The sequence below is a fragment of the Mustelus asterias genome, chromosome 6 (assembly GCF_964213995.1).
Source record: "Mustelus asterias chromosome 6, sMusAst1.hap1.1, whole genome shotgun sequence".
NCBI classification, from domain to species: Eukaryota; Metazoa; Chordata; class Chondrichthyes; order Carcharhiniformes; family Triakidae; genus Mustelus; species Mustelus asterias.
In genome coordinates, this window is record NC_135806.1 from 83,582,316 (window position 1) to 83,603,461 (window position 21,146).

Below are 21,146 nucleotides of genomic sequence, written 5' to 3' on the forward strand. Positions count from 1 at the left end.
TGTTGTGGCACCACTTCATAGTCTGGATCTACATGGTCCAATTTAGGCATTTTGGTGTCATAGCCGATAATAGGGTGGCATAATGCCAGATACTACTTCTTCTGAGGCTTCCAACTCATACTGGATCACCTGACTGGGCACCTTTCTTCAGAGATTGTGTGGAAGAAGCTGCAGCACATTGCACCCAAGCATTAGGGTGCTCAGTCAGCATAGTGCTGCACCCAATGGTGCTATAGATATGAAATTCATGTCCATAGAGTCAAACTTGAGTGCAATCTTCTGGTGAAATAAAAATAATTGGACAAGGTGTACCAATGAAATTCTGTTCACATTTTAAAACCATGGGCCAAACTGTGGCAACATGTACTTTCACTTCCAACCTATTGCCTGGAGCTATAATTTTCTTTCCACCACATGGCTGACCAGAAATCTCACCCACTCTTACCACAAGCCATTGGCATATTTTGGTAGGATTTACCATTTGCCTGCATTATGAACGCACCTTCATTGGCCATCAAGTCCTGGAGTGCACTTGAACCTGGAGCATCTAGCTCAGAGGCAGGGAAGCTACACACTGCCACAAGACCTCTATATTATGCCCCTCTTTATTAGAATTAGACAATAAATCTTCATATTTAAATAAATAAAGACTTGCCAATCAGCTGTTTCTCTTGTATTGATGTCACTTTATCTTAAACGAGATTAACAGAATTGTTTCACTTGACTTTTATCATCTACAAATTTAGCAATTAATTTCCTGAAAAATTCGAAATAATTTACTGTTATCCTTTGTTATCTAATTTTAACTTTTCTCCCTAAATCTGATTATTTGGTTGAACACGGATTGTAATTATAGAATAAACTTTCAATTTGGCTTCAGACTTTAGTATTTGTACTAATTAATTAATCAACCAACCTAACCTTACTTTATGGTTGATTAATTTAGATTCAATTAAAAGCTTTTCAGAAAACTGAATCCGCAATGTTTATTGTACTGCAACACTTCTGGAATAGTGACTATACCTTTAAGGCACAATTTTTTTTTCTATTCATTCATGGGAAATTCGTGGCTGGCCAGCATTTATTACCCATCCCAAGTTGTCATTGTAGGGCAGATGAGAATCTACCACATTGCTGTGGCTTTGGAGTCACATGTAGGCCAGACCAGGGAAGTATAGCAGATTTCCTTCCCTAAAGGACATTAGTGAACTAGATGGGTTTTTCTGACAATCGGCAATGGTTTCATTGTAGATATGGATTCTTAATTCCAGATGAACTTGTTGATGTGCTCAATGCATTTATGCCCGTTTTGAGCAAAAGATCAGCGAGAGTATGCCCTCCACTCTGGAAGACCCGGATGAACCTGTATCTGGGGTCACCATTGCAGATGTCAGAGCAGCCATCTCAAAGGTCAACCCACGGAAAGCGACTGGCCCGGACGGTGTACCCGGACGAGCACTCAAATCCTGGGTGGATGAGCTGGCGGGGGCATTCACAGACATCTTCAACCTCTCTTTACAACAATCTGAAGTCCCTATCTGCTTCAAGAAGACGACCATCATCCCAGTACCTAAGAAAAACCAAGCAGTGTGCCTTAACGACTCGGCTGGTGGCTCTAACATCCATCATTATGAAAGGCTAGTCACGGCATGAATCAATTCCAGCCTCCCGGACTACCTGGATCCACTACAGTTTGCCTATCGCCGCAACAGGTCCACAGCATTCGCCATGTCCCTGGCCCTGCATTCAACCCTGGAACACCTAGATAACAAGAACACCTATGTCAGACTCCTTTTTATTGACTATAGCTCAGCCTTCAACACTATTATTCCCACGAAACTCATCTCCAAACTCCGTGGCCTGGGCCTCAGCACCTCCCTCTACGACTGGATCCTGAACTTCCTAACTTACAGACCACAATCAGTAACGATAGGCAACAACACTGCCTCCACAATCATCCTCAACTCCGGTGCCCCACAAGGCCGTATTCTCAGCCCCCTACTATACTCCTAATACACCTATGAGTGTGTGGCTAAATTCCCCTCCAATTCGATTTTTGCCGTAGTGGGTCGGTTCTCAAACAATGATGAGACAGAGTACAAGGATGAGATAGAGAATCTGGTGAACTGGTGCGGCAACAATAATCTCTCCCTCAATGGCAACAAACCAAAGGGGATTGTCATTGACTTCAGGAAGCGTAAAGGAGAAGATGCCCCTGTCTACATCAATGGGGACGAAGTAGAAAAGATCGAGAGCTTTAAATTTTTATGTGTCCAGATCACTAACAACCTGTCCTGGTTCCCCCATGCTGACATTATAGTTAAGAAAACCCACCAATGCCTACTTTCTCAGAAGACTAAGGACATTTGGCATGTCAGCTACAACTCTCACCAATTTTTACAGATGCACCATAGAAAGCATTCTTTCTGCTTGTATCACAGTTTGGTGTGGCTCCTGCTCTGCCCAAGACCACAAGGAACTACAAAAGGTCGAGAATGTAGCCCAATCCATCACGCAAATCAGCCTCCCATCCATTGACTCTGTGTACACTTCCCGCTGCCTCAGCAAAGCAGCCAGTATAATCAAGGACCCCATGTACCCCGGACATTCTCTCCTCCACTTTCTTCCGTCAGGAAAAAGATACAAAAGGTCATGTGCCAACCGACTCAAGAACTTCTTCCCTGCTGCTGTCAGACTTTTGAATGGACTTACCTTGCATTAAGTTGATCTTTCTCTACACCCTAGCTATGACTGCAACACTACATTCTGTACTCTCTCGTTTCCTTCTCTATGAATGGTATGCTTTGTCTGTATAGCACGCAAGAACTAATACTTTTCACTGTATGTTAATACATGTGACAATAATAAATCAAATCAAATATTTTATTGAATTCAAATTCCACCACCTGCTGCAATGAGGTTTGAACCCAAGTCCTCAGAACATTAGTTGAGTTTCTGCATTAATAGTCTAGCGATAATACCACTAGACCATCGCACAGCCAATAACAGCTCCTTATATCTGCTGTTATACTGACTTTCCTGCCCACACTGTCTGCTTACCCCGGGCAAATGGTACAATTTTCACCAAAAATGTTGAATAATTAATTAATCAAATTGTTAACGCCCTCAACCTGCACATAAAGCACAAGATGCACCTATGCATGTTCAGAAGCACGACCACTGAACATGCAACAGAAAATTAATTATGGCATCCAAAATATTTGTTTTAGTTTACTTGCACCCAATACAGACTTTCCACTTTCCGATAAACTTGCTAAAGCTGTTATTAATTATTAACTGGATATATGAGACAGGAATTCAACGATCAGCCTCCACTGAATGAAAATAAAGCTAAGGGGCTGGATTTTATAGCCTCACTCATCCTGAAACCGTAAAATCCTGCCCGAGGTCATAGGACCTTCCCATTTTTCACCCCGTGCCTGCTTCGATTCCCATGGCGGGTGGAGTGGTAAGATTCCAGCCAGTGTTAAATTTCTTGGTGCCAATCCTTTGCCAAAGGAACACCCTTAGTCATCAATAGGCCATCATTAACCTTGAGTGGTAAGCCACGGTGACCAGGTCACTGGCAAGGAATCGGGCTCTGTGGCTCAGAAGGGAAAGAGGGGAACTAGGAGAGCAATAGTAGTGGGGGATGCAATAGTTAGAGGCACAGACAGGCGGTTCTGTGGGCGCGAACGAGACTCCAGGATGGTAGTCTGCCTCCCTGGTGCCGGGGTCCTGAATGTCTCTGAGCGGGTAGGAAGCATCCTAAAAGGGGCGGGTAACCAGACAGACGTCATTGTCCACATTGGTGCAAATGACGTAGGCAGAAAAAGCAAGGAGGTCCTGCGAGAGCAATTCAGGGAGTTGGGTAGTAGGCTGAAAAGCAGGGCCTCTAGGGTAGCGATCTCTGGACTACTCCCATTGCCACGTGCTAGTGAGGCTAGGAACAGGGAGATTGTACAGCTGAACGCGTGGCTAAAGGACTGGTGCAGGAGGGAGCGTTTCAAATTCATGGATCACTGGGAAGTCTTCAAGAGAGGATGGCACCCATACAAGAAGGACGGGCTACACCTAAACTGGAGGGGCATGAATATCCTAGCTGGGAGTTTTGCTAGTGTGGTTCGGGTGGGTTTAAACGAATGTGGCAGGGGGGTGGGGATCAGGACAATAGGTCAATAAGCATAGAGGCTGGGGATGAGGTTGGGGCCAAGACAAGGCTATCTAAGAGGAAGAGCATTCTGGGGGAGGATGACCTCAGTGGGCCTGGAGGTCTGGGGTGCATCTGCTTCAATGTAAGGAGCGTCACGGGCAAGACAGATGAGCTTAGAGCCTTAATGCTTGCGCGGAACTTGGATGTGGTTGCAGTGACGGAGACTTGGTTAAAAGAAGGACAGGACTGGCAGCTGAATATTCCGGGGTATAAGTGTTTTAGGCGAGACCGAGAAGGGGCTAGGAGAGGTGGGGGAGTAGCAATGCTGGTTAGGGAGCATATTACAGTGCTACAGAGGGTGGACAATTTGGAAGGGTCAGGTAACGAGTCACTGTGGGTGGAGCTCAGAAAAAGGAAGGGCACAGTCACTATGCTGGGGGTATACTACAGGCCTCCCAACAGCCCACGGGAAGTTGAGGAACAGATATGTAAGGAGATTCTGGACAGGTGCAGAAAAAATAGGGTTGTTGTAGTGGGAGACTTTAATTTCCCTTGTATAGACTGGAAATCGCTTAGGGCTGGGGGCCTGGATGGGGAAGAATTTATAAAATGCGTACAGGAAGGTTCTTTGGAACAATATGTTGACAGTCCAACTAGAGAGGGGGCTATACTGGACCTAGTACTGGGGAATGAGCCCGATCAGGTCATCAAAGTTTCAGTAGGGGAACATGTGGCACATAGTGACCACAATTCTGTAAACTTTAGGATAGTAATGGAAAAAGATGAGTGTTGTCCTATGGGTAAGGTGCTGAATTGGGGGAAGGCTAACTACAGCCGGATTCGGCAGGATTTGGTGGCTGTTGATTGGGAGAGGCTGTTCGAGGGTAAATCCACATCTGGCATGTGGGAGTCTTTTAAGGAGCAGTTGATAGGACTGCAGGACAGGCATGTGCCTGTAAAGAGGAAGGATAGGAAAGGTAGGATTCAGGAGCCGTGGATAACCAGTGAAATTGTGGGTCTAACTAAAAAGAAAAAAGAGGCATACATGAGGTCCAGGCAGCTAAAAACAGATGGAGCACTGGAGGAATACGGAGAAAGTAGAAAAGAACTCAAACAGGGAGTTAGAAGGGCAAAAAGGGGTCACGAAATGTTCTTGGCAGACAGGATTAAGGAGAATCCTAAGGCATTTTATACATACGTTAGGAACAAGAGGGTTATTAGGAAAGAATCGGACCTCTCGGGGACAAAGGAGGGGAGTTATGCTTAGAACCAAAGGAAGTAGGAGAGATCCTAAACGAATACTTTGCATCAGTATTCACAAAGGAGAGGGACATGTTGATTGGTAGTGTCTCAGAGAGATGTGTTGACCCGTTAGAAAAAATCTCAATTACAAGGGAGGAAGTGTTAGGTTTTTTAGGAAACATTAAGACAGACAAATTCCCAGGGCCGGATGGCATCTATCCTAGACTCCTCAGGGAGGCAAGAGATGAAATTGCTGGGCCTCTAACAGAAATCTTCGTCTCTTCACTGGACACAGGTGAGGTCCCAGAGGATTGGAGGATAGCAAATGTGGTCCCATTATTTAAGAAGGGTAGCAAGGATAACCCGGGTAATTATAGGTCGGTGAGCTTGACGTCTGTGGTAGGGAAATTGTTGGAGAAGATTCTTAGAGATAGGATATATGCGCATTTAGAACTGAATAATCTCATTAGCGATAGACAGCATGGTTTTGTACGAGGGAGGTCATGCCTCACAAATTTGGTTGAGTTTTTTGAGGAGATGACAAAAACGATTGGCGAGGGAAGGGCCATGGATGTCGTCTATATGGATTTTAGTAAAGCGTTTGACAAGATCCCTCATGGCAGGCTGGTGCAAAAGGTTAAATCTCACGGGATAAAAGGTGAGCTAGCTAGATGGGTGGAGAACTGGCTTAGCCATAGAATAGCACCAGGTTAAAGTCCAACAGGATTATAAACCTGTTGGACTTTAACCTGGTGTTGTTAAACTTCTTACTGTGTTTACCCCAGTCCAACGCCGGCATCTCCACATCATGATTAGCCATAGAAGACAGAGGGTAACAGTGGAGGGGTCTTTTTCCGGTTGGAGGTCTGTGATTAGTGGTGTTCCGCAGGGCTCTGTCCTGGGACCTCTGCTGTTTGTGATATATATAAATGATTTGGAGGAAGATGTAGCTGGCGTGATCAGTAAGTTTGCGGATGACACAAAGATTGCTGGAGTTGCAGATAGTGATGAACATTGTCAGAGAATACAGCAGGATATAGATAGACTGGAACATTGGGCGGAGAAATGGCAGATGGAATTTAATCCAGATAAATGCGAAGTGATGCATTTCGGTAGATCTAATGTAAGGGGGTGCTATACAATAAATGGCAGAACCATCAGGAGTATAGACGCACAGAGAGACCTGGGTGTACAAGTCCACAGATCCTTAAAGGTGGCAGCACAGGTGGAGAGGGTGGTCAAGAAGGCATATGGCATGCTTGCCTTTATTGGACGGGGCATAGAATATAAAAGTTGACATATGATGTTGCAGCTGTATAGAACGTTGGTTAGGCCACATTTGGAATACTGCGTCCAGTTCTGGTCGCCATACTACCAGAAGGACGTGGAGGCTTTGGAGAGAGTACAGAAAAGGTTTACCAGGATGTTGCCTGGTATGGAGGGTCTTAGCTATGAGGAGAGATTGGGTAAACTGGGGTTGTTCTCCCTGGAAAAACGGAGGATGAGGGGCGACCTAATAGAGGTGTATAAAATTATGAAGAGCATAGATAGGGTGAACAGTGGGAAGCTTTTTCCCAGGTCGGAAGTGACGAACACAAGGGGTCACGGGTTCAAGGTGAGGGGGGCAAGGTTCAACACAGATGTCAGGGGGACATATTTTACACAGAGGGTGGTGGGAGCCTGGAATGCACTGCCAAGCAAGGTGATTGAGGTGGACACGCTGGGACCGTTTAAGACTTATCTAGATAGCCACATGAACAGACTGGAAATAGAGGGATACAAATGAATGGTCTAGTTGGGCACATGAGCGGCGTGGGCTTGGAGGGGCGAAGGGCCTGTTCTTGTGCTGTATTGTTCTTTGTTCTATAAAATCATTGGGTGGATTATTGGACAAGACAATATTTGACCAGGTCGTGATATCAATCTAAATAGTAAAGATCAGCAAAAATAATTATCCTGAATAACATTAGATTCTGCCTGATGCAAAGAAAAACAATGTAGGAAATAATTCAAATAAATGTAAAGAAACTTTGGAAATATTTCATTTTTGAAAACAGATTACCAACAGGTAGTTATCAACATCCCAGAAGTTATCTTTGACCAAAACCCTAACTGGACCAACCACATAAAAACTGTGGCTACAAGAATAGGTCAGAGACTAGGAATTCTGTGATGAGTAATTCACCTCCTGGCTCCCCAAGGTCTGTCCACCATCTACAAGGAATCCACTTGCTTGGATGAATGCAACTCCAACAACACTCAAGAAGCGTGACACTATCCAGGACAAAACAGTCTGCTTGATAGGCACCCTATCCACCTTCACTCCCTCAAACACCAATACACAGTGGCAATAATGTGTACCATGTAAAAGATGAACAATGGCAACTCACCAAGGTTCCTTCAACAGCACCTTCCAAACATGCAGCCTCTACCATCCAGAAGGAAAAGGGCAGCAGATGCATGGGAATACCATCACTTGGAAATTCCCCTCCAAGCCACGCACCATCCTGACTTGGAAATATATCGCCATTCCTTCACTGTCACTGGGTCAAAATCCTGAAACTCCCTCCCTAACAGCACTGTGGGTGTAGCTACTCCACATGGACCTCCCTTGGTAGAGGGGCCAATAACTAGAAGGGCACAGATTTAAGATCCAAGGCAGAAGATTCGGATGGGGTTTGAGGAAAAGATTTTTACCCAAAGGGTGGTGAGAATCTGGAACCCACTGCCTGAAAAGGTGGTAGAGGCAGGAACCCTCACCACAGCAATATTTAACAGTTGGCCTAATGGGAATGTGTAAACCTTAATCATTTGGTTGTATTTCGGCCAAATATTATGTGCAAAAAATGATGTGTCAGTTGCAGCTCATTTGGTAGTTTTCTGAGTTATACAGTTCTGAGTTCAGGCCCACTTCAGGATTTGAGCACAAAAGTCAAAGCTACGTTGGAAGCACTGAGAAAGTGCTCTCCTGTTGGAGACGCTGGGCGGGATTTTCCAGCCACGCTCACCCTGAAACCGAAAAATCCCACCCAAGGTGAATGGACCTTTGTATGCAGCTTTGACAAATGGTCATCTGGACTCAAAACACCAGCTCTTTTCTCTCCTTACAGATGCTGCCAGACCTGCTGAGATTTTCCAGCGTTTTCTCTTTTGGTTTCATACATTTATTATCTTGTATTGAATAATACATATTGCGTAAAGGACTCTTAGATAATCTCATTAAGAGGCAGGATCACATTTTTGTGGTGAAAATCCAGCTGAGTATTTGTAGCTTTCCTGTCCGTGTAAGCAATAGGTTGATAAGTGGAATGCCAATTGTAAAATCTATGCTGCCATCTGGCCTCTTGGAAATTTGGCCAGCTATCCTGAGTTCCCTCTCTGGCTGTGTCTCCTTCCCACAGATGAAGGTGTTTCCCCTGGCAAATGTGACCTCAGCCATTTGCTTTATGTAGCTCTGAAGTGCAGACTGGATTATCTAACAGATGTCCCTTGAGATGGGAGCTTATACATCCTCGTGGCTTGCACAGCCACAGGGAGAGCTGCCTTTGTCCTTGAAGTTGTCATTCAGTCAGTTCATAGCAGATGGCCTAACTCAGTCACCGTTCTACAAGGAAGTGAAGCAACAAAGAGAAGCTTTCCCTGACACACTAGGTGGAATGATATACTCTATAAATATGAGTTGCTGGCAAATGACAGGAGTGAACACATTGCCTGGGCTGCCTTCATGTCAGATGATTTCAGCCCCTCATGAAATTGTCCTTCTCACTTAATTCATATGGCACAATGGGTGCACCCAACAGGATTGTCACACTGACAGCAACTTGTAATCCGGCATTAATTACAGCAACCTGTATTTATAGAGCCTCCTGTAACAGGACAAAATGCAGAAAAATGTTGCACAGTAAAATACATAGGGAGGGCTGTTATTTAAAATATTAAATGCAAAAGTGACGAACTATTCGACTGACAAAAAAACTACAGTTCACAGACACTTATTAAACTTGTTTTAAAGATGGTATTAAGCAGGATAGGCCTACTGAGCACTGATAAACACCTATAAATTGGGTGAAGTCATATTGGGAACAGAATTTTGCCAGAAGCTGAAATATCAACACACAACTTTATTTAAATAATTGTTTCGCAAAAACGAGCTTTATGCTTGCCTGAAATGTAGCCTCTCTTGACTTTTCAAAATTCTACACTGTAGGAATTGGGGCATGAGATTGTGAACATAATTCTGCCACCCACACCTGTCACCAGAGAGACTCTGGAGCACTTAAAACTTCATAAATTCAGCACTTGTAAGCATAATAACTGATTTTGGTTTTGCTCCCCATGGTAGCTGGTAGACTGCATCTGATTTACATCTGCATCGGGTAAACTATTTGATTTGATTTGAATCCATTGCTGGTCATTTTAATAGGGCACTTGTTCCGCCAATTCAGGCACAACCCAAAACAGGGCCCTCAGCAAGAAACAAGGAAAATAAGCCAATCTGAGACCTTTTGGCAAGTATAACCATCATTTTGTTAGTTAAATAAATTACTTTGTTAAATAGGATTCTGTGTACCAATGAACCATAGAATCCCTACATTGCAGAAAGAGGCCATCCAGCCCATTGAGTCTGCACCAACTCTCCGAAAGAGCATCCTAGCCAGGCCCTCCTGTCTGCCCAATGCCCATAATCCCATGTATTTACCATGGCTAATCCACCTAACCAACACATTTATGGACTGAGGGAGGAAACAGAACAGCCAGAGGGGAACATGCAAACACTACACTGACAGTCTTCCAAGGGCAGGAATCGAACCTGAATTCCTGGGTGCTGTGAGGCAGCAGTGTCAACCACTGTGCCACCATGTTGCTTTGTAAAGTTCAGTATGTCTGGAAATCGTAGCCTGCTCACCAACAATTATACATTTATTACCTTGAGTCGATTGAATAATACAGGCACCATCATTTTGCGTAAAGGACTCTTAGATAATATCATTAAGAGGCAGGATCACATTTTTGTGGTGAAAAACCATCTGACTATTCTGTAGAATGATAAGCTTTCCCGTCCATGTAAGGAATAGGTTAAGAAGTGGAATGCCAATTGTAAAATCTCTGCTACCATCTGGACTCATGGAAAGTTGGCCAGCTAACCTGAGTTCCCTCTCGGGCTTTATCTCCTTGCCACTAATAAAGTTATTTCCCTTTGCTGCCAACGTGGGCCTTGCCTGATTTATATGAGTATATCTGTGCTCCCTGGACCTGGGCCTGTTTAGTGATAATGGCTTTCAGCTGTAGAACCTTTGGACTAATGTCCAATGACAATTGCCTGAAGGTCTCTGTACCAATCCTGTTCTTTCTGCTCCAGAAGTAAAAAGTATTTGTCTTCTCCATGGTTCCAACAGATGGCACTCATGCTTCGGTCAAACTCCTGGATGAGCTAGAGGCCTACTTCTTCTGGCCTTTCCTCCAATAAATTGAGCAATCCACACCCTCAGAATGGGAGAATCTTAGAAATCCATGGGCAACATAAAAGGAGCAAACACTTGGATTCACTGGCCTCTGACTCTTTTACCCTTAATAAATATTCACCAGTCATACAGCAGAGCGCAAATATGGGGGAAGGAGTGGGAGGTTAAGAACACACAAAGTAAGTATTAAAAATATTTCCATTTAATTTGCAGCATTGACAATGCATTGAAGATTAGTCTACTTGACTTTTTGTTGCATTGCTGATATGAACTAGATGCAGGTTTCCAGAGAAAAGATCTTTTTAGGCATATTTCCCAAGAATTCGCTATGAAGGAACAATCATTGGTATCTGTTAGTGGTATCATGTATTGGAAGAAATGTTAAACTGAGGCACATCTGCCATCTGAGTTGGATGAAAAAGATTCCACGAAACTATTTTTTTGGAGAAGAACAAGGAGATTTTCCTGGTTTCCTGGTCAACATTTATCCCCTCTACCAATGCTTAAAACAGATGAGACCCACTCTTATTATATTGCTGTACATGGGTCCTTGCTGGGTGCAATTGCTGTGTTTCTTGTATTAAAATAGTGACTGTAGCTCACAGGTACAATAAGAACAATATGATTTTATATGGTGCCTCTTACTGTAGTAAAGTATCACATATAATGCTTCACAGAAGCATTATAAATCAAACTTCAACAATGAAACATATAAGACAATATTAGGACAGATAGTCAAAGGGTTGGTCAAAGAGACATGTTTTTAAGAACTGCTGTAAGATAGGAAAGAGAGGTAGAGAGTAGGAAGTTAAGGGAAAGAATTACAGAGCTTAACACCTAAGGATAAATTTTCACATCCCATCCACCATGGAAATTGTCACGGACGGGACAGACAATTTGACAGATCGTTTAAAGGTCCATTTGGCCTCGGGCAGGAATTTCTGGTCTTGGGGCAGGAACAGCCAGAAAATTCCGCCCTTTGAAGGCGTGGCTACTGGTGAAGAAATTAAATTTAGGGTATTTGAGAGTCCAGAATTAGAGAGGTAGAGGTATCTTGGAAAGTTGTAGGGCTGGAGGAGATTACAGAAATGGGGAGGGATGAGGTCATGGATATATTTAAAAGCAAGGGTGAAAATTTTTAAATTGAGGCATTGCTTAAGTTGGAGCCAGTGTAGGTCAGCGCACACAGGGGTGACAGGGAAATGGGTCTTGGTATGAGTAAGGGCATGGGCAGCAGCTTTGGATGACCTCAGGTTTATGGAGAGTAGAATGTGTAAAGCTGGTGGTGAAATAGTCAAGTCTGGAGGTAACAAAGGCATGGATGAGAATTTCAGCAGTAGACAAGCCAAAGCAGGTGGGTAATGTTATAGAATCTTAGTGATGATAAATCAATAATCTTCGCATCAAATATGACACCAGGGTTGTGAACAGTTTGATTCAGCTTCAGACAGTTGCCAGGGTGAGAGATGGAGTCAGTATCAGGGGAACTGAGTTTTTAGCTGTCACTGAAAACAATGGGCGAAATCTTACCTAAAAATGGCAGAGTGTTGGTTCTGGTGTGAAAAATAGAGTGTTTCCCGTTGGTGGCGCCAGGGTGTTTTTGGGCCAAATATTGTACCTCATTCGCGATCATTTTTATGCTCGTGAGTTTCACGCCACTCCACTGGTGAGGGGCCGGTATGATCGGAACTCAGAAACTTGCCGGCTCGAGTCGCGCTCCCCGGATTTTGAGCATGTACCACCATTCCTGCAGATGGAGAATGTGGGCTGAAGATCACCCCCAGAGGTTTCAGTAAAGCACTTTGAAATTTCCTGAGGATATGAGATTTGTGGGCCTATTGCTGTTCTCTCTTCTGATCAAATGAAAGTTTTGGAAGATCTGTGAAATTTTGATTCCAAGTTTTTCCAAATAAATTTTATGAATGCATATGAAATTCCATCGAGGAAATTGAAACCTAGTAGGACTGGGAAATTGTGGTCTCTCTTTACCAACAACCCAAACTTTTTGACTATCTGCATCAATAATTGTTATGCCAAATTGCTTTATTTTTGCTTTTCTAGCATTCTTTTATCCTAGTACAGTGGCTGGAATTCTTCAATCCCACAAGCCCCACTACTGCTGCCAGCGAAAATGGAGAATTTGGCATTCAGCCAAATCTCCATTCACTACAGCGGGTTCGGAAAATCCCAGCTGCAGGCAAGGTTGGAGAATTCCGGCCAGTATCTCCTTTCTTACATTAGGTAAGAGAAAATCCATGTGCGCCAGTCAAGATCACAGGAGATTGGATTCCCAATATAAATAGCTATATACAACACAAGCTAAACACCTATCTATCCTTAGGACTGGAATGACTAGGGTTGCAATCAATCAGGACAGTATAAAAACTACTCTGCGTTAGCTGATAACTATGAAGATGACAATATCAAAATCATTGTTTGCTCAACAAGATTTTTAATGTCAAAAATTACATTAGATATAGCCTCCTAATAGGATTTTGGATGTTAGGGTAAGGGAATAGAGAAACCAACCCTTGAACTGATGGTATTTATTGTTGGCAGTAGCTTCAAGATACCACAGCGTCACCATCTGCTGAAAGGCTATTCCATAAAAAGGGATATGATGATTATGGGAGACATTGCTGCCAAAAAAATAGTACTTGGCATCCTTGGAAAGAGCATAATTTATAGCTGCTGAAAACTGTCAAAATAAAACTTTAGCCTCATCTTAGAGGCCAAAATTGAAAAATCTTGCAAAGATCTCAGAACTTCTGTAAGGAGAGATATATCCAGAACTCCAGATATCCCAGGGTAGAAGTGTCAATTACTGGGGGACATAGGTTTAAGGTAAAAGGGGGGAAGCTTAAAGGGGATGTCAGCAGCGAGTTTTTTACACAGAGGGTGGTAAGTGTCTGGAATGCGCTGCTAGAGGAGGTGGTAGAAGCAGATACAATAGCAACATATAAGAGACATCTCGACAGAGGCAGAGGGAATAAGGGGATATAAACTGTGTCGAGGCAAAAGGCCTTTAGTTTAGAAAGGACTCATTGTGTGGGCTGGAGGGCCTGTTCCTGTGCTGTACTGTTCTTTGTTCCTTGTTCAGTGAAAGAAAAAAACATGCAATTATGTTCCAAAATGGATTATTGACAAACTCTTGAACTGTTATCTGCAGCAGCCAATCTGTATAAAGCCAGCTCCCATGAACAGCAATGGGTTAAATAACCAGTTAATCTGTTTTGAAAACACAAGCTCCTGATGCTCATTGACCAGGCACCAGGAACAGTTACGCATGCGGACATGGATTGTACTGCCTCCATCATCGCATGGATGGTTTCTCCCACCGCTGATGTCATGAATGCGCACCTATCATCTGGTGTTTGTACTGCTTTTCACCCACACTAGTGATGGCATCGCTCACTCAGTTACCCTCTCCAGTGCATCCTCTCTGCCTTTACCCCCCCTCACCTTAGGAACCTTAGGTACCTCATTGACCTTGCTCTGAATGAGTTTTGTGAATTGCAGGCTGCAGTTTCAGTTGCTGGAATTGAAGTGCCCACTCCGCAGTTGCACCATCTCCAAACTCAGGCTGTTGAAAGTGTTGGTCAAAGAAAGCAGAGGAACTCTTACTCTTATTTAAAAAAAGGAGCCACTTCCTTTCGATCCACATGAATGGGCAGATAGGATTATTCAAACCTCAATTAAACACAGCACCTCAGACAATGCAACAAGCAGCACTTAGCACTCAAGTGTGTCAGCCTATCTGATGTGTTCCAATACTACACTGGGGCTGGAATACACAATATTGTGCAATTCAGTGAGCCAAATCGATACTTCAAAAAATGAAAACATAATTAAGTTGCAGTAATCTTGTTGTGATGTACTTCATTCATAGGCTGGAACTCTCCAGTCCCACACACCCGGCCGCTGCTTCTGGTGAGAACAGAGAATTTGGCGCTCGGCCAAATCTCTGTTTACAGCAGCGGGACTGGAGAATCCCAGTCGCAGGCGAGGTCGGAGAATCCCAGCCGAGGGCGAGGTCAGAGAATCCCAGTCGAGGCGAGGTCGGAGAATCCCAGTCACGGGCGAGGTCGGAGAATCCCAGTCGAGGCGAGGTCGGAGAATCCCAGTCACCGGCAAGGTCGGAGAATCCCAGTCACCGGCAAGGTCGGAGAATCCCAGTCACGGGCAAGGTCGGAGAATCCCAGTCACGGGCGAGGTCAGAGAATCCCAGTCACGGACGAGGTCGGAGAATCCCAGTCACGGGCGAGGTCGGAGAATCCCAGTCACGGGCGAGGTCGGAGAATCCCAGTCTAGGGCGAGGTCGGAGAATCCCAGTCACGGGCGAGGTTGGAGAATCCTAGTCACGGGCAAGGTCGGAGAATCCCAGTCACGGGCGAGGTTGGAGAATCCTAGTCACGGGCGAGGTCGGAGAATCCCAGTCACGGGCGAGGTTGGAGAATCCTAGTCACAGGCGAGGTCAGAGAATCCCAGTCACGGACGAGGTCGGAGAATCCCAGTCATGGGCAAGGTCGGAGAATCCCAGTCACGGGCAAGGTCGGAGAATCCCAGTCACGAGCGAGGTCGGAGAATCCCAGTCTAGGGCGAGGTCGGAGAATCCCAGTCACGGGCGAGGTCGGAGAATCCCAGTCTAGGGCGAGGTCGGAGAATCCCAGTCACGGGCGAGGTTGGAGAATCCCAGTCACGGGTGAGGTCGGAGAATCCCAGCCGTGGGCGAGGTTGGAGAATCCCAGTCACAGGCGAGGTCGGAGAATCCCAGTCGCGGGCGAGCCGGAGAATCCCAGTCACGGGCGAGGTCGGAGAATCCCAGTCGGGGGCGAGGTCGGAGAATCCCAGTCGGGGGCGAGGTCGGAGAATCCCAGTCACGAGCGAGGTCGGAGAATCCCAGTCGAGGGCGAGGTTGGAGAATCCCAGTCACGGGCGAGGTTGGAGAATCCTAGTCACGGGCAAGGTCGGAGAATCCCAGTCACGGGTGAGGTCGGAGAATCCCAGTCGCGGGCGAGCCGGAGAATCCCAGTCACGGGCGAGGTCGGAGAATCCCAGTCACGGGCGAGGTCGGAGAATCCCAGTCACGAGCGAGGTCGGAGAATCCCAGTCGAGGGCGAGGTCGGAGAATTCCATCCATAATCTCAAAATTGAAAGTGACAAAGATATGATTGGGAGAGTGCTGATATAAAATCCTGAACATCCCAAACATCATGGGCTGAATTCTCCAACCTTGCCTGCAGCTGGGATTCTCTGGTCCTGCTGCAGTGAATGGAGATTTGGCTGAGTGCCATGTTCTCCGTTCTCACTGGCAGCAGTGGCGGGATGTATGACATTGGAGAATTCAGGCCAACATTTGCAAAAGCTGCGCCTCTTTAAAAGAAGCAGGAATTCCATTAGCAGCATTTAAAACCCCCTGCCAAAGTATCTTTGCACTAAGAGATAGCTGGTAAAGCTGAAGAGACGGATACCCAGTGTCAAGCTGAGATTCACAAATTAGTGGAGTGTATGTGTCAGCTTTGCTCATTGATGGCATTCACACTTATGTTATCATCCTGAACCAGACCTCAAGGTTCTTGGTTCAATACAGTTAGGAGCCATAATGTTATGGTTAACATCATGGTTAAAGTAGACAGAGTTTGATATTCAAGATACTGGCTAAGAGAAGAAAGCCATAAGATTCCAAGGGTTTTGGATAAACAAAAATAAGCTTTACCTCGTAAGGTCAGAAAGACAAAACAATCTACAACATCTATCTTACACTCTATCATTCAGGGTTAACATGCAGTACATGTGAATTGACAGGCAAACTGTGGTCAAACACACCGCACTACACAGTCATTGGCAGGTGTGACTAAGACAGATTCCACAAATTTCTTACCAGTCCACCCAGATTTCAGTAAACACCAAGGGCAGAATTTTCCGTGCAATCTGCCACAACCTTCTGGTCCTGCCGTTGTCAACAGGGTTTCCCATTGAATGCACCCCATCGGCGCTGTGAAACAATAAAGCATTAAAATATTAACCAAGATTCCTTGTGACCAGGGGAGACCCGCAAACCCCACAAAGAAGAGGAACATCCTTCCCCTCTGCCCCCACTCACAAATAACTTGTGACCACCCCACACCATGCAGGCATGAGGGTGACCCAACCCAACCCCCCCCCCTAATCCAGCCCCCCCTCCTCCTCTGCAGACCCCTACTCTGCCTCCCTTCCCTCCCAGAGTTCCTCCCTCCATTCTATTTCCTGGTTTAAAGCTGCCTCTGGGACGTTACTTATATCCTCTATAATGAAGACTGATGCAAACTACCTGTTCATCCACCATCTCCTTGCTTTCCATTATCAATTCTTCAGACTCATTTTCTAAGGACCAATTCTCACTTTGTTAACCCTTTCCTTATTTAAATATTTATTAAAAAACTCTTACTATTGTTTTTATATTTCCAGCTAGCTTACATTCATACTCTAATTTTTCCCTCCTTATTAATTTTTTTACATCCTTAGCTGTTCCTTCTATTTTATCCAGTCTCCTGACTTGCCAGCTGCCTTTGCAGTATTATATACTTTTTCTTTACATTTGATACTACCATTGACCTTTCTAGTTAACCATGGATAAGGGTCCATCCCATGGACCTTTTCTTACTTGTTGGAACATATTCCTCTCTCTTCCTCTCCTTCTGACTGGACAGGGGGATCTGTGAGTGCAACCCTAACTTTGTACCAACCCGCTTGCCCTTGCCTTGCCTGGTCTCACCTATTGCAGTCTTGGGAAGAATTCCAGTTATTGGCCTCTGCAGTATTCCTTCCACACAGCAAATTATACGTTAATTCTTTACATACTAGCTATTGCTTGTCTCCCATCGTACCTTTCAATGCGGTTTCCTTATCTACCTCGGCCAAGTTACCCTTCATGCCAACATAGTTTGCTTTGTTCACATTTAAAATCCTCAGTGGTCTTAACAAATCCAAACTCAATACAATATTTACAAGGCTGCCACCATTCAACTATTTTGTGACCTCCTTCAAAAAATTTAAAGATATTTTGTGACGCGGGGCCTTCTTTTCCAGACATATTGTCATTCTTTAACAGACCCTTCTCTTTTGAGATGATCATCCATGACAACTTTACAAATTCTCTATTAGCAACTGCCTAGCAATGAAATTAAAATAATGGACTAATAGTTTCCTAATGATTTACTGTCCTTTATAAATGTATGCACAATACAAACCTCTCTTCAGCCCTGTGTCAAGGGTAAATCAGAGCCACCCCTTCAAGCAAGGAGTTTTTTCAACAAGTAACAATCAATGTGCCATTGCTTCTGAGTATGTGCCAGCATCAACCAGCCTCACGACAGCTGTACTGGCTTGTACTGTTGTGCTTGGAAACTGTGGCAATATTCCAGGGGACTGCATCTGCCTGGAAATTCAGAACACTTGCTGCATCCGTATATTTTCTTGTATAAAACATAACAATGTATCTGGTTAATTCTTGTTGCTGTTTCATTTCCATCAAACCGACCAATTGTTGGGCAGAAGATGAGACTTGCCCTTCATTTTAGTGATAAATGGAATGATCATAGTTGCTTACAACAGAAACAGAAAATGCTGGAAAATCTCAGCAGTTTTGACAGCATCTGAGGAGGAAGAATAGAGCCAACGTTTCAAGTCTAGATGACCCTTCATCAGAGCTTCTCATAGTTCCCTTTGTCATAGTTTCTTACAAGGTGGAAGATAATCAGTATGGATCAAGCATGATCTTGCTTCATGGGAGTATATTGATCTGGAGAAAATTATATTTGGAAACTGATAATTTTCCATTCTTCTTGTCTTCTTTCCTAAATAAAGAACAGGAATATGGTGTTACTGGGCATGAAACAGAAAAGGGGGAAGAAAACAATTCAACAATATCATGAGGAGGTGCATATACATGGGGTGGAATTGTACGGCCCAGTTGCAGCAAGGGTGTGACCAGAATATATGGAGAAAACTTTGTTGGCTTCAGCGGGACTGGAAGTCCCACTGACGGGAAGAGTTGTAAAATCAGTCCATGGCCTTTGTTCTTACTGGTCTCAGATCTGTATTGAAACAACTGACTCATAATTCTATTGCCTTTTCTGAAGTCCATTTGTTTGAAAGTTTTGAAACTGATTCTTGCAATGTGGGTGTCACTGGCAAAGCTAGAGAAAGAAGCAGGGGAATGGAAAGAATTGGACTGAATCTTACCAAGAGCCAATACAGGCATGATGGGCCGATGGGCCTCCTTCTGTGCTGCATGGTTTTATGTTTTTAAGCTCACTGTCGATGAAAATAAGTGTAAATTGATCCAGTTTCAAACTTATTCTTGCGACTCTCAGTCAATGTCATGTTATTCTCTGTTGTCAGTAAGTTAGGTGAATTATGACAAATAAGGAACTATATAATTGACCTGGTCATGTTGGATGTTGAAATGGACCACAATCAGACTCTAATAAAAGCTGCTAACATATACATATGCAAACACACTCTTAACATTTTCAGTGATGTTCTAATTCAATTAACTCCTCTCACCAAAAGAAAGCTTATTCAGGTCAAAATAGTAAACAATAATCCGAATAGTAAATTGAAATATGAAAAAATAAATTATCCAGAGATAATGCACACACAAATCCATTATAACTTCTGATTGAACTATGCTTCTTAAAAATACGTTGTATAAGCTATTGCCAAATCCCAGAACGTTATCCTAACAAAAGAACCTTTTGTGACATTATCACATCATGGCTTAACATTTGATTGTCATATTACCTGCAATACGTAATAAACCTTGTAGAGTTTGATACTTTTTAATTGATTAACCGGATGATATACACTTAAGAGCATCTTAATAGGAGAGCCAGAAGCAGGACAGTCACATACATGTCTGGCACAAGCATTTGGAAATGCAGAAGTACAAAATAACAAAGAATAAATGGCAGGATTCAGCTGAGGCTTTTGTCTAAGCTTTTTCTCCTTTTGCCCTTGGTCTCCTCCCCCAGTGGCTCACATCCTCTTGTGTGCAGGCACCAATTCCACATGACTACCATTGTGAAAAACAAATTGCAGGCTTGAGTGCCTGCAACAGCTGAGCTCCCTCCGAGATGAGCGCAGAGTGCTGTTCACTTAATTTGAGGCAGCTTGTGTTAATGATAAGGTTCATTATTTTTCTGCCAGGTTTGGGTGGCAGCCACTCAGCAGTTCTGACTGTGAACTAATGGGAGGTTTGGGGACTGGCAATGGGTGCTTTGGGACAATGATCAAGCTGCCACCCACATAAAGAACCTTCCAGAAACGATTCCGTTAACCCTCAAACCGCAACCTTTCTCCTGCACAATGGGTCTCTCCAGAAACATTTTCAGAAATAATAAAAAGAAAACATCTTTCTTTAAAATAACACAATCAAGAATCAGTATCTCCTTTTACATAGGGAGAGACATCTCTCCCAATAAACTAGATCATTCGCTGGCGCAGGTGTTGGATGATTGCATAGGTACAAAACATGACCTTGGCTAAGCAAAGTAAAACTTTTATAACAAGGTTTTTGAATTTAAATCAAACTCTCATTCTGAGTGAATGCTTGGTTTTAGCTGGAACATTAACTCTCAGATCATTGGATTCATTTTAGTTCATGGACATGCTTCCCAACATTTAATATCAGCAAGTGGCATTAACTCTTAATACTTATTTAGGCAAAAAAGATTGACAAATACTTACTATATTGATCATATTATTAACTGCTCACCTGTATATTAAATCCATGGCTTTCATTTTCTTAAATAATCTTTGTTTTAAGTGTCCGTCTCCTTGAGCTACTTCTCTTTTAAGCAAATCCTTGTAGCAAATACAATTGGAAGTGTGAGCCGAGGGGATTCCCTTGGAGCCGTCTTGCTTCATAACATTAGTGTCAGAGAGATCAGTATCTTTAGAAGCTGATCACAGCTCATCTGTTATCTTCACTCTCTGGCAGCCAGTTGCTGTGTTTTCACAAACAAAATGCAACAGGCAAACAGTTGCTGGCTGCAGCAGACACAAATCAGGTGGTCTTTTAAACATGAGCGGAAATTTCCATTTATGAGTCTAAATGCGCTGACAGGCAGTTTCGGCAGTGCTCGCCCTGCTGCTCGGAATGGCGGGAACTCAGGCCCAATTCTGTGCTTGAAAGCTCATTGTGCAGGGGAGTATCAGACCGAATCACTTGGCCTATCAGGAGCAGATTTGTCCAGCCGCTATCCACTGGCAGGGTCAATGGTTCGACCAAACACCAGCCAAACACA